This window comes from Lagenorhynchus albirostris, chromosome 11 (genome assembly GCF_949774975.1).
Source record: "Lagenorhynchus albirostris chromosome 11, mLagAlb1.1, whole genome shotgun sequence".
NCBI classification, from domain to species: Eukaryota; Metazoa; Chordata; class Mammalia; order Artiodactyla; family Delphinidae; genus Lagenorhynchus; species Lagenorhynchus albirostris.
Genome location: NC_083105.1, coordinates 73,563,441 through 73,578,436, shown reverse-complemented (window position 1 = coordinate 73,578,436; position 14,996 = coordinate 73,563,441). Strand labels below are relative to the sequence as shown.

Genomic DNA, 14,996 nt, shown 5'->3' with positions numbered 1-14,996 from the left:
ACCAAAATAACTACTCTGTGCAGGTCAGGTTCACAGGCATCTGGGTGTTGACTTGGAAAGCACAAAAAGTAATAATCACAGCATGTGGTACTTTACCGAGTAGCCAGCCAAAAGTGTCTGTCTAAATAGGCAAAAATTTTAGCTGTCATAAGAATCCTTTGAGGAAACTTTATAAATACCTATCAAATTTCAAATATCAGTGGCCAACATTTTTAAAAACACCATAAAGATCTAATAAAATGTTATAGAAAAGTTATAATAATCCTGAGGTACCCATAATTTATATCCTGGCACATTTAAAAATGTTCCTTTTGTTTAAAAATGGGCTTCAAAGATATCAATAGTTTTATTTGTATATTTTATAAATATTTGTGTGCTAGTCAATAGTCTGATTTTTAATTGTTTAAAGCAAATCCAATGCCACAAAGAGCTACTTTAGTCATGCATTGCAGGAGTTCAAGGGGAATATCCTCTATCTTCACCCCTCTGCCCCTCTCCTACCTTCAAGTCTTCTCCTCACAGGTCTCTGCCTGGGAACTGTGGACCTTTGCTGCTCCTTTTCTTGGAAGAGTGGCTGTTGAAAGGAGTTAAATATGGCTCTTGGGTAAGTAAGTCTGGGTTGGAGGGCCATGAAGAAGGGTCAGCAAGAGGACAATCTCCCTTGGTGTCCGGAACTTGTAGAATAGCCTGCAATAGAGTGGACCACCAGCTGAGCTCCTTGAAGTGAGAGCTACAGGCTGGCAGGGAGAAGGGTGACCCCCTTCTCTAACCAAGAGAAGTTAGATATGGCTGCACTTCAGAGAGCTCACCAACCAGATGATGGTCACCAATAACAGCAGGAGGATGTTCCCAGTGCTGAAATTGAGTATGTCTGGCCTGGACTTGAACACCATGTGTTGTTTTATCTTGGATTTTGTGATGGAGAGCAACCACTTCTGGAAGTGTGTGAACAGAGAGTGGGTGCCTGGGGGGTCAGTCCAATTCATATGTGCATATTGAACTCCTTACATAAATAAAAGCTCTAAATTCATATAGTATGAGTTGAGGGTCTACAGGGGATGACTACCAGCCACGGCATTCTCAAGACTCGATGCATATCTGTCAAAGCTTACCAGAAAGAGATTACAGCTCTTAAAACTAAATAAAACTGATTTGCAAGGCCTTGCTGTGACGCAAAAAGAAGCAGGGATCACAAAGATAAGATGGAAGAACCCAGAGACAAACAGCAACCTGGGTATTACTAATGGAAGTAGCTTATCCCTGGACTCAGTTCCTTCTACCTGCTGTCAACCCCCATCCTCAGTTTGGAGGTCCTGTCTCACTTTTCTCCACCCATGGCTGTGAAAAATGCTCTATGCTGAGGAACCACAGTTCACACATCCCTGTCCCTGTCCTCAAAGCTGTGCCTAGGACTCCTCCCCACTTGGACAAGCTCATACTTAGCCCATACACTCATTGGAAAAATTCTCCAACCTATTCTGACAATTCATTTGCAAGTTGTCCATGATCTGATCCCATGAACTTAGCCCAGCCTCAGCATGTGTGTACATACTATCATGTTACTCCTGAGCACAACAGGACTGCATCAGTACCCCAACCTGTGGTCAGCTAGTAGAGCACCTTCACACCAGGGTCTCAGACAGCATAGCTACCTAATGGTCTGGGAGTCCAGACCTTCCCAGTGAACACTATCTTACCCAAATAATCTCAGGTCCCTTCTCCTCAGGATTCTCACTCTATAAGAACCATGTCGTGGCCACAGATATTCCTGACAGCCAATATCACACCTTGGCCTCATAACCTCATGGATATCCCTGTCACCACCTTCCATGTAAACCAAAGCCTTTCCTTAAAATATACACTATTTTTTTTTTTTTTACCAGTTTTACTCAGGATTTGATCTAGGTACAAAATGACAGTCTCATAGGTCAAGAAAGAAAAAAAAATCTTATTAACTTCACTTTAAAATATGAAAAGGAATATATGTCCTGTTGTTCCTCGAAAAAATAACCCCACCCATCATCTGCAACATAAGTGTAGTCCTATGTTGTGTTTATATGCTACAGATGAATTTAAGTATGGAAACAAAAGTCAGTTGGACTATTAAATCACCATTACTTGATCATAATAAAATTTTGTTTGCTAAGATCCAGAAACTTATTTTTTTGTGTCTCTTACAGAATATAGAAGATTTGACACACTAGAATTAATAAACTCAACTCGTCTTATTTAGTGAAATAAAAAGCATACTTTCAATTGCATTCCTTGTTTCTTCAGAGTAGTTTTCAGGTCCCTTTTGTGACAGCTATCATACTTATAGTTAAGCTGTTAGGGACAAAATAATAAATTCATAGTTGAGGACAACAGATTTTAACTGCAATGGAAATTTCACTGTTCTGCCCAATAGAATGTGTTTATTTTGAGCATATGTAATTGCCTCTTGTATTGTTAAACATACAATGGCAATATTTTTCTTCTGAAAAAAATAGCCAAAGACAATGAGCAAAACATTTTCTGCAAAATAAAGGCAATATGCAAAAAAAAAAAAAAAAAAGAAACAACAACAGCAAAAAACTAAATACAGTTCTAAAAAGATCTAGTGAGAGGATTCAGTACTAGAAATTAGTGACAAACATAATCCACTAAAATTTTCAAAATTTACATAGCTCAAATTCTCGTCTTTTGCTAACTTACTGTGCATCTAGAAATATTTATTTTGGAAAATGTTGAGCAAACTTCTTTTGCCCAGAATGAAAAACTTTAAAGTTTAAGATGGATTACACAAAAGAACACATGCTTTCCTTTTCAAAGGAGAGTGATTTTTTTTTTTTTTTTTGGCGGTACGCAGGCCTCTCACTTTTGCAGCTTCTCCCGTTGTGGAGCACAGGCTTTGGACACGCAGGCTCAGCGGCCATGGCTCACGGGCCTAGCCACTCCGCGGCATGTGGGATCTCCCCGGACCGTGGCACGAACCCGTGTTCCCTGCATCGGCAGGCGGACTCTCAACCACTGTGCCACCAGGGAAGCCCTAAAGGAAAGTGATCTTAAGAGCTTATAATTACTTAGTAAAGGTTTTCTGAAGATCAAATGCTTTTTAAATGCCCCTTTTTTGGTAATCTCTAAATTAATTGGAAGCATGTAAAATTGTTCTAAATTAATGATAAAAAATCAACTTCATATTTTTTAACTGACTCTTTAAGTTTTATATTAACAAATTGTAGTTCATGATATACCTTAAAATATTGTGATAAAGTATCCAGATTAAGTTCATCCAAAGAAGAGATAATGCATTTCTACATTTGTTTGTGATAATTGGAGCAAAGACTGTATTAAACTAAATAATGATACTTTGACAGTGTAAAGATGCAAATGTACATGAAAGTAATATTTTTCCAATGGTGAGAAGATGTATTTTATACTAGACCTGACTTAAGTCTTTTGCACAGGATATTTCTTTGTCTGGAAATGGCTTTCCCCACATAATCGCCTGGCTTACTCCTTCAATTTCATTCCTCACAGAGGCCACACCTGACCACTCCACATCAACTGCCCCAATGTACTATGAAAACTCTTGGTCTGTTAGATTTTTTTCATAACACGAATTTTTATCTACTATGTTTATTCTTTTATTTTCCAAATATTTTATTGATTGCCCCCCTTGCCCCTGTCAGAATTCAAGTTCCTCAAGTGTAAGGACTCAAGTTTTTCTTGCTAGTTGATCAGTCCCCAAGACCTAGAATCATTTTTGGAAAATAGGAGCCCAGTACATATGTGTCAAAAAAACACTCAATAACCTAGGAGGAATTTCAGGAAAACTTTTGTTGTCATAATCACATAAAAATACATAATGTCTATAAAACAGCAATAACTAATTAGATGGGAAGAACAGGCTGGAATGAGAAAGGAATAATGAGGTAAAAATGGGTTTAGGTGAGATTAAAAAATACTGCTAAGAAAGTAAAAAACAAAATCTAAAAATTACAGCCACACTAGAGGCCCTAAGACAACAAGAAACATTAATATGATTATAAATGTCACAGCAATAATCCTTTTTTTGGTTAAATTCCTGAATCAAAAGCAAAGTATAAAGTCTGAGTTTTAAAGATGCAATAACTACATGTACACAGAGAGAAACAAATTACCCAAATGTTTGATAAAAATGTTAAAAAAAATTATATACAAAAACTATTTAAAAAGTGATGAAGAATGAAAGAAATGTCAATTGATATTTACAAATATACCAGTCTAAATTAGGGATATGATTAGTCTGAAACCATTGAGTGTTAGAAAAAAATGATAAGAAGGTAAAAAAGAAGTTAATAAGAAATCAATGATAGTATGAAAAAGGAAAAAATTTCAACATAACAAGAAGATAATAGAAAAAGGAAATTGAGGTCATTTAACTACTAAACTGTAGACTGTTCTTTCTATGTAACTATGTTCTCACTCTATCCACTTTCTGTCTCCTATTTTTCCAACATACTTTGGACATTTTAAAATAAATTGCAACACACTTGAAAACAGATAAATTATAAGGGTTTACATCACATTTTCTTACCACAATGTTATAAAACTAGTAATTATAACAAAATGTGATAAAATATTTTGAAGTTAAAACACACATTTCTGAAAGTTTGTGTAAATAGGAAAATAAAAGCTGAGTTTTTAGATTTCTTATAAATATCAAAGTAAATTATGTACCTCAAAACTCAAGCACAGGGGAGGAGTCAAGATGGCAGTGCGGGAACACACAGAGTTAGCTTCTCCCCACAACTAGGGTGCCTGTCAGCCACTGGTAGGGGACTCTGACCCCCAAGGAGACAGGAGGAACCTCAGAGTGAACGAGTAGGATGTAGGCAGACCGATGGGGGAGAAGTGGAGCCCAGACAGCATAGGCGTCCCTTGGGCTGGGGAGCTTGCTGAGTTCCCAAGCCAATTCCCCCTCCCCTCAAAGCCCCATCCAGGCCGCATGGGTCCTGGGGACATAGGAGGGAGGCTGGGGAGATCAGGAATGGCAGATAGGAGGGGCCATCCAGGAGGATCAGGAGAGGAGCAGAGGGTGATTACCCTACTCACTTGGGCACAGGGAGCCTGCTGAGCTCCCAGGCTGGTCCCCTGCCCTCCAAGGCCCCCTTTTCCCCCTACCGTATTGGTCCTGGGGACATAGGAGAGAGGCCTGGGAGATCAGACAGGCAGGCAGGAGGGACCCTCCCAGACCCCAGACCAGAGGAGCAGGAGAGGAGAGGAGGGCATTTGCTCTGCCCCTGCTGGGCTCCCAGGTGAGGACCCCTACCCTCTGAGACCAGGGGTGGGTGGCACGCCTGGGTTCCTACTGTTCCTTGAGTATAAGCCCCATCCCCCACAGCCCTCCGGATGTTTTCCAGCCTTGTGGGTCCTGAGAATTGGCCCCATACACCACCCAAACCTCACCCTTGCTTAGGCCTCGCTCTCCACAGCCAAGGCCTTTCCTCCCTTACCTTTCTTTTTTCCCTTTTCCCTCCTCCTCTTTTTTACTATAGGGTACTGATGTACACTCCAGTTGTTGATTCATATATATTTTTATTTTTACATTCTTTCTAATAAATCTGTTAGTTTCCTAGTCTAATTTTATTTTTACTTTGTTACTGTTCTTTTTTTTTTCTTTTTTTTGCTGCCCCACATGGCTTGTGGGATCTTAATTCATGACCTCGGGTTCGGGCAGAAGCTCTTGCAATGGGAGCTCCGAGTCTGAACCACTGGACTAACAGAGAACCTCAGACTCCAGGGAATATTCTTCAGAGTGAGGTCTCCCAGAGGTCCTCGTCTCAGCACAAAGACCATCTCTACTCAATAGCCTACAAACTCTAGTGTTGGAAGCCTCAGGCCAAACAACCAGTAAAACAGGAACACAACCTACTCATTAAAAAAAAAAAATGAGATGGCAAAAAAATATGTCACAGTTGAAGGAGCAAGGTAAAAACCTACAAGACCAAGTAAATGAAAAGGAAATAGGCAATCTACCTGAAAAAGAATTCAGAGTAATGATAGCAAAGATGATTCAGAATCTCAGAAATAGAATGGAAGCACGGATTGAGAAAATACAAAAAGTGTTTAACAAAGACCTAGAAGAACTAAAGAACAAACAAACAGAGATGAACAACACAATAACTGAAATGAAAAATACACTAGAAGGAATCAGTAAAAGAATAGCGGAAGCAGAAGAACGAATAAGTGAGCTGGAAGGCAAAATGGTGGAAATAACTGCTGAGGAGAAAAAGAAAAAAAGAATGAAAAGAATTGAAGACAATCTCAGAGGCCACTGGGACAATACTAAATGCACCAACATTCAAATTATAGGTGTCCCAGAAGAAGAAGAGAAAAACAATTGGTCTGAGAAAATATTTGAAGAGATTATAGTGGAAAACTTCCTTAACATGGGAAAGGAAAGAGTCACCCAAATCCGGGAAACACAGAGAGTCCCAATACAGGATAAAACCTAGGAAAAATACACCAGTACACATATTCATCAAATTAACAAAAATTAAATGCAAAGAAAAATATTAAAAACAGCAAGAGAAAAACAAAAAAATAATATACAAAGAAATCCCCATAAGGTTATCAGCTGATTTTTCAGTGGAAACCCTGCAAGCCAGAAGGGAGTGGCAGGATATACTTAAAGTGATGAAAGAAAAAAACGTACAACCAAGATTACTGTACCCAGCAAGTATTTAATTCAGGTTTGATGGAGAAGTCAAAAGCTTTTCAGACAAACCAAAGCTAAGAGAATTCAGCACCATGAAAACAGTTTACAACAAATGCTAAAGAAACTTCCCTAAGCAGGAAACACAAAGAGAAGAAAAAGACCCACAAAAACAAACCGAAAACAATTAAGAAAATGGTAATAGGAACATACATATTGATAATAACCTTGAAAGTAAATAAACTAAATGCCACAACCAAAGGACACAGACTGGCTGAATGGATACAAAAAAAGACCCATATATATGCTGTCTACAAGAGACCCAATTCAGTCCTAGGGACACATACAGACTGAAAGTGAAGGGATGGAAATAGATATTCCATGCAAATGGAAATCAAAAGAAAGCTGGAGTAGCAATACTTGTATCAGATAAAATAGACTTTAAAATAAAGACTGTTACAAGAGATAAGGAGGGACATTACATAATAATCAAAGGATCAGTCCAAAAAGAAGATATAACAATTATAAATGTTTATGCACCCAACATAGGAGCACTTCAATACATAAGGCAAATGCTAACAACCATGAAAGGAAAAATCGACAGTAACAAAAGAATAGTAGGGGACTTTAACACCTCACTTACACCAATGGACAGATTATCCAGACAGAAAATTAATAAGGAAATACAAACTTTAAATGACATAATAGACCACATAGATCTAATTGATATTTATAGAACATTCCACCCAAAAGTGATGGAATACACTTTATTCTCAAGTACTCATGGAACATTCTCCAGGGTAGATCACATCTTGGGTCACAAATCAAGCCTCGGTAAATTTAAGAAAATTGAAACCTATTAAGCATTTTTTTCTGACCACAACACTATGAGATTGGAAATCAATTACAGGAAAAAACCTGTAAAAAACACACACAAAAAAACACGGAAGTTAAACAGTGCACTCCTAAATAACCAAGAGATCACTGAAGAAATCAAAGAAGAAATAAAAAATACATAGAAACAAATGACAATGAAAACACAATGACCCAAAACCTATGCATCACAGCAAAAGCAGTTCTAAGAGGGAAGTTTACAGCAATTCAATCTCACCTCAAGAAACAAGAAAAATCTCACATAAACAATCTAATGTTACTTTTAAGACAACTAAAGAAAGAAGAGCAAAGAAAACCCAAAGAGGAAGGAAAGAAATCATAAAGATCAGAGCAAAAATAAATGAAATAGAAATGAAGAAAACAATAGCAAAGATCAATAAAACTAAAAGCTGGTTCTTTGAGAAGATAAACAAAATTGATAAACCCTTAGACAGAATCATCAAGAAAAAGAGGGAGAGGACACAAATCAATAAAATTAGAAATGAAAAAGGAGAAATCACAACAGACACTGCAGAAATACAAAGGATTATAAGAGACTACTACAAACAACCATATGCCAATAAAATGGACAACCATGAAGAAATGGACAAATTCTTTGAAAGGGACAATTTTCCAAGACTGAACCAAGAAGAATTAGAAAATATGAACAGACCTATCACAAGTAATGAAATTGAAACCATAATTAAAAATCTTCCAACAAAAAAATGTCCAGGACAAGATGGTTTCTCAGGCGAATTCTATCAAACATTTAGAGAAGAGCACATTTAGAGAAGAGCAAACACCAATCCTTCTCAAACTCTTCTAAAAAATTGCTGAGTGAGAAACACTCCCAAATTCATTATACAAAGCCACCAACACCCTGATACCAAAACCAGAAAAAGGTATCACAAAAAATGAAAACTACAGGCCAATATCACTGATGAACAGAGATGTAAAAATCCTGAACAAAACACTAGCAAACAGAATCCAACAGCACATTAAAAGGATCACACACCATGATCAAGTGGAATTTATCCCAGGGATGCAAGGATTCTTCAATATATGCAAATCAATCAATGTGATACACCACATTAACAATTTAAGGAATAAAAACAATATGATCATCTCAGTAGATGCAGAAAAAACTTTGGACAAAATTCAACACCAATTTATTATAAAAACCCTCCAGAAAGTGGGCATAGAGGGAACCTACCTCAACATAATAAAGTCCATATATGACAAACCCACAGCAAGCATCATACTCAATGGTGAAAAACTGAAAGCATTTCCACTAGGATCAAGAACAAGAGAAGGATGTCCACTCTCGCCACTCTTATTCAACATAGTTTTGGAAGTCCTAGCCATGGCAATCAGAGAAAAAAAAGAAATAAAAGGAATACAAATTGGAAGAATAAGGATTAAAACGGTCACTATTTGCTGATGACATCATGCTATACATAGAAAATCCTAAAGATACCACCAGGAAAGTACTAGAACTAATCAATGAGTTTGATAAAGTTGCAGGATACAAAATTAATGCACAGAAATCTCTGGCATTTCTACACACCACCAACAAAAAATCAGAAAGAGAAATTAAGGAAACACTCCCATTTACCATTGCAGCAAAAAGAATAAAATACCTAGGAATAAACCTGCCTAAGGAGGCAAAAGACTTGTACTCAGAAAACTATAAAACACTGATGAAAGAAACCAAAGATGACAAAAAAACAGATGGAGAAATATACCATGTTCTTGGATTGGAAGAATTAATATTGTGAAAATGACTATATAGCCTAAAGCAATCTACAGATTCAGTGTAATCCCTATCAAACTACCAATGGCATTCTTCACAGAATTGGAACAAAAAATCTTACAATTCATATGGAAACACAAAAGACCCTGAATAGCCAAAGCAATCTTGAGAAAAAAAAAATGGAGTTGGAGGAATTAGCCTCCCCAACTTCAAACTATACCACAAAGCTACAGTAATCAAGACAGCAAGGTACTGGAACAAAAACAAATATAGATGAATGGTACAGGACAGAATGACCAGAGATAAATCCATGCACATATGGACACCTGTTTTATGACAAAGGAGGCAAGAACATACAATGGAGAAAAGACAGCCTCTTCAATAAGTGGTGCTGGGAAAACTGGAGAACTACATGTAAAATAATGAAATTAGAACACTACTTAACACCATACACAAAAATAAAATCTAAATGGATTAATGACTTAAATGTAAGACCAGACACTATAAAACTTTTGGAGGAAAACATAGGAAAAACACTCTGACATAAACCACAGGAAGAACTTTTTTGACCCACCTCCTAGAGTAACAGAAATAAAAACAAAAATAAACAAATGGGACTTAATTAAACTTAAAAGCTTTTGCACAAAAAAGGAAACCATAAACAAGACAAAAAGACAACCCTCCGAATGGGAGAAAATATTTGCAAATAAAACAACAGACAAAGGATTAATCTCCAAAATATACAAATAGCTCATGCAGCTCAATATCAAACAAACAATTCAGTTAAAAAGTGGGCAGAAGACCTAAATAGACATTTCACCAAGGAAGACATACAGTTGGCCAAAAGGCACATGAAAAGATGTTCAACATCACTAATTATTAGAGAAATGCAAATCAAAACTACAACGAGGTATCACCTCACGCCAGTCAGAATGGCCATTATCAAAAAATCTAGAAACAATAAATGCTGGAAAGGGTGTGGTGAAAAGGGAGCCCTCCTGCACTGTTGGTGGGAATGTAAATTGATCCAACCACTATGGAAAACAGTATGGAGGGTCCTTAAAGAACTAAAAAAAGAACTACCATATGACCTAGCAATCCCACTACTGGGCATATACTCTGAGAGAACCATAATTCAAAAAGAGACATGCACCCCAATGTTCATTGCAGCACTATTTACAATAACCAGGACATGGAACCAACCTAAGTGTCCATCGACAGAGGAATGGATAAAGAAGATGTGGCACATATATACAATGGAATATTACTCAGCCATAAAAAGGAACTAAATTGAGTTATTTGTAGTGAGGTGGGTGGACCTAGAGTCTGTCATACAGAGTGAAGTATGTCACCATATGTTAATGCATATATATGGAATCTAAAAAAAAATGGTACTGATGAACCTAGTTGCAGGGCAGGAATAAAGAGGTAGACATAGAAAATGGACTTGATGACATGGGGTGGGAGGGGGAAGCTGAGGCAAAGTGAGAGTAGCATTGATGTATATACACTCCCGAATGTAAAATAGTTGGCTGGTGGGAAGAAGCAGCATAGCACAGGGAGATCAGCTCGGTGCTTTGAGGTGACCTAGAAGGGTGGGATAGGGAGGATGGGAGGGAGGCTTAAGAGGGAGGGGATATGGGGACATGTGTATGCATACGGCTGATTTGCTTTGTTGTGCAACAGAAACTAATATGGTATTGTGAAGCAATTATATTCCAATAAAGATGTACTAAAAAAAATGGTATCAATAGAAAAAAAAAAAACCTCAAGCATAAGGACAGTTTGAAAAACTGCAGTATTTACAAAAGCTGAAGATACACAGTTCCAAAGATAATCAGCTCCACTCCTATATATATACCTAAACCCAACAGGAGTGCATTCATAAGTTCACTGAAAGGCATGCACTAGAATATTCATTATAGCATTATTTGTAAGCCCAAACTGGGTGCTACCCACATAAATATCCACTCATAGGAGAAGCCGTAAAAATTGTGGAATACTCACACAATGGGAATTGATCGTCTATAATGTGCATAATGCATAATTTATCAATACTAAGTACAAAAAAAGACAGGACGAATCTCTGGTTTTAGAAGTCATGAGAGCAGTTAACTGGAACAATTTTTACTGAGATGAGAATGTGCTAGGTTATTGGTATTCTGTTTTTGATCTGAGTCTGACTAAGCAGGTATCTTCTGACATGTGAAATCAGTCCATTGAGCTGAACTCTTTTGATGTGGTTACTAGTCTTTACCGATACTATGTTCAATAAACACTTAAAAGTACATAGAAATTAGAAATATCATTCCCATATTTTTATTTATTAATTCATTAAAATAAGTAGAAACACATTTTAATCATGACATGCTTTGCAAAACAAAAGAAAAAAAAGACCCCCTAACTTTCAAAGACTTTTATGATCACTCAAGAAAGCAAAATTACAGAGACAAAGAAGCATCAGGAAATCAGTAAGGAAAAATAAATGACAAATTAAAAAAAATGATTTAAACATCCGGAAGTGTTATTTATACTGGTTCTGTGGACTCCATGACTATGAATTCTTCTGTGAAGTGGATGAAGACTCCATCCAGGACAAATTTAATCTTAGTCAACTCAATGAGCAGGTGCCTCACTGTAGACAAGCTCTAGACATGATCTTGGACCTGGAGCCTGATGAAGAGCTGGAAGACAACCCCAACCAGAGAACCCTGATTAAGCAGACAGCCAAGATGCTGTATGGGTTCACCCAGACCACCTATATCCTCACAAACCATGGCACCACCCAGATGTTGGAAAAGTACCAGCAGGGAGAGTTCGGCTACTGCCCCACGTGCACTGTGAGAACAAGCCAATGCTTTCCAATAGCCTTTCTGACACCCCAGGTGAGGCCCTGGTGAAGCTCTACTGCCCCAAGTGCATGGACAATTCCACACCTAAGACACCATCGAGGCAGCACCCCACAGAAGGCCCCTACTTGGGTACCAGTTTCCCTCACATTGCTCTTCATGGTGCATGCTGAATGCCGGCCCAAGCAGCCCACTAACCAGTTTATGTCCAAAGTGTACAGTTGCAAGATCCATCCACTGTCCTACCAGGTGCAGTTCCAAGCTGCCAGCAACTTTGAGTCTGTCAAGACCGTTCACTTATTCCCAACCCCACCTGTCACTCTGTCTTTGACAGTTCCTGTCCTCCCCTGCCACCTTTAAGGAAATCTCTATGGTTTATATTTTAAATTAGAAGAGTCATTATTGTGGTGTGAATATGAAATAAAGTAGAAAAAAGGCGAAAATAAACATTTACTCAAAATTTATATAAAATCTTGCCAGATCTCTTCAGGAAAAATATTTTAGAGCTTGATGACTCCTAATATAAATGTTGTAAAATCATAAGGTATTTTAAAAATAATTCTATGGTAATTTTTTAATTACTAAATAAAATTGACTATTTATATTAAGATTCATTAGCATCATTGATTAATGTATGAGAAGAATACTGAATAGTACCATAATAATGAAGAAAATTTTTAAAAGATCTACAAGAACTACCATGTTGAAAGGTACAAAAATCACAGGTCTTTAGAAAGGAAATTTTCATATACCTAAAATCAACTAATTCTCATATTATTTAAATAGTTCTGGGCTATAAGTTGAAATGGACTTTGCTGTGTCAAACCACAGACTGACTCGCATTATTTTTAAAAAAAGCAAATCTCAAATATCACTAGTAAATAGCAATTAAATCTTGAGAGAGAATATATTTTTATACTTGATAAAATCAATTCAATGTTTAATAAAATTCAAAGAAAGCATAAGTACCAACAGACGTATCTAAACATGACAAGAATGTGTATCTCAATCCACCTATATTTCAAAATGTTCTGGAAATTAATTTAATAGATTTATGATTATAAATGTGCAAAGAAGCTAAAATTTAGGTATATGATCTAGCAACTACTATAATGTACTATAAAACCTTTTATTTTGCCCTTGGAATAGAGAGTCAAGTCAAAAATAATGAATAATCCAATGAAATCAGAGTGTATACAAAATTTATGAACATCAGTGGGGAGAGATTGGATGACACATTAAATTGAGAATTGGCTAATTATGTCAAGTTGGGTTGATATAAAACATCTCTTAGTTGGAGAACTGAAATTCCAATCCCATCTCAGTGGAAAAAATCAAGATGCCTATTTGGAGAGTGTTCTTAGCCATCAAAATCTAGTTAGGCTAATTCAATGACTAATGATAACACCATACTTCTATGTGAGTGACAACAAATATAGACATTGTAATATTCATATTCTTCTCAGTATATTATTTTGTTAAGCACTGCATGTTGTTCTAGTTTTTTTTTTCATATTATAAGTGTTAGTTTTTGTTAACTTGATCTTTCTACACCTATCTATCCTTGAGGTGCTTGGATTTATCCTGTAGATACTGTGTTGGAATCATGTTAGCCACCTCAGGGTCAGATATTATGAAACATTTTTGTCATCCACAATGGAGACTTTGTAACAAGCTACAGCAGTGGGGAGAAGCAATTTATTTAAGTATAAGGTATAAATGGGGCAGCAAAATAATAACATTAAAATTCAAACAAGACCCTTTCAAATAGGCATATTTGTTGAAAATATTTAATCTAAGAGGCAAGTAGACAGATGAGTAAGGACAAGGAGCAGAAAACTATGGTGTCTTGGAAAACCATATCCATGTGAAAACTGAATACTCTCAGCACCAAGTTCTTTCATGTAGTCTTGAATTCAACTGTAATTGAAGCACAGATCATAAATGAGAAAGGTTTTTCAATCTGACACCCTTAGAGGAAAAAAGCGACAAATGTAATTTTCAGATTGCAAAGCATTAGTTTATCATTGCACTTTGTTGTGAAGATATAGAGCAAAGTTGGAGAATATTTATATACCACATCCTAATGACACATGGAATAAGAAAGTTGAGCTCATCATTCTGAAACTTAATATCTCTTTTGTTTACTAAAAAAAGCAAAAAGCAAAACTGTGATAATCGATTTTTTCACTTATATCTAGGGATAGTTATATTAAGCATGGTGTTTGTAATAAGAAGCTGCTGTTGCTCAAATGGATATTGCAACATATTTTTCTTGTCTACTCAAATTTATAATCTATGTTAGACAGAATATTTAGCTTACCAACTTACTCTAATTATCCATACGTGTACCCCAGTTACCATGTTTTAATTAATGTGAACATTATATAAATTATATAAATCATCTTGAATTATGAAAAACTTTTAAAACTATCTTTCTAGCATATTGTTAAGATAAAATTAAAATTTTATTTACAGTCAATTCACTTAAAAACATTTTATCTGAAGCTTTTGGGTGGAAAGAAAAAGCGTTTACCGTTACCTGTACCCTCAGAAGGATTGACTGAGTCTCTTAGTATCAAATAACATATACATAAAGTATGAGATAACTTGTTTCTTAATCATATGCATTAGGAAGTATATACTGCCTTGCTAAATAAGGGTTTGAAAACTCTTATTCTGATGCTTTCTAGTTTCATAATCTTGAGAAAAGATACCTAATCTGTATTAAACTCAATTTATTAATCTGTGACGTTGACAAACATTGAGTGACTCCTCATAGATTAATTGAAGAGATTAAATAACATAAGCCACATAAAGTATACTACTATACACAGAAAAT

General features: G+C 36.4%; 1 protein-coding gene and 2 pseudogenes across 1 annotated transcript in view; 2 read left to right on the top strand and 1 right to left on the bottom strand.

Annotated features, from left to right (window-relative positions):
• Positions 1-1,705, top strand: part of LOC132529992 (T-box transcription factor T-like) — a 54,918-nt pseudogene extending 53,213 nt beyond the window's left edge.
• A 42-nt stretch (positions 1,706-1,747) lies between these two features.
• LOC132529990 (casein kinase II subunit beta-like) lies at positions 1,748-12,514 on the top strand (annotated as a pseudogene).
• The window catches only part of LOC132529989 (uncharacterized), a 139,135-nt gene continuing 135,849 nt past the window's right edge, over positions 11,711-14,996 (bottom strand). Inside the window, exon 7 of the mRNA XM_060167064.1 lies at positions 11,711-11,989. The gene's annotated coding sequence lies outside the window, so the exon portion shown is untranslated. The remainder of the gene's footprint in view (positions 11,990-14,996) is intronic.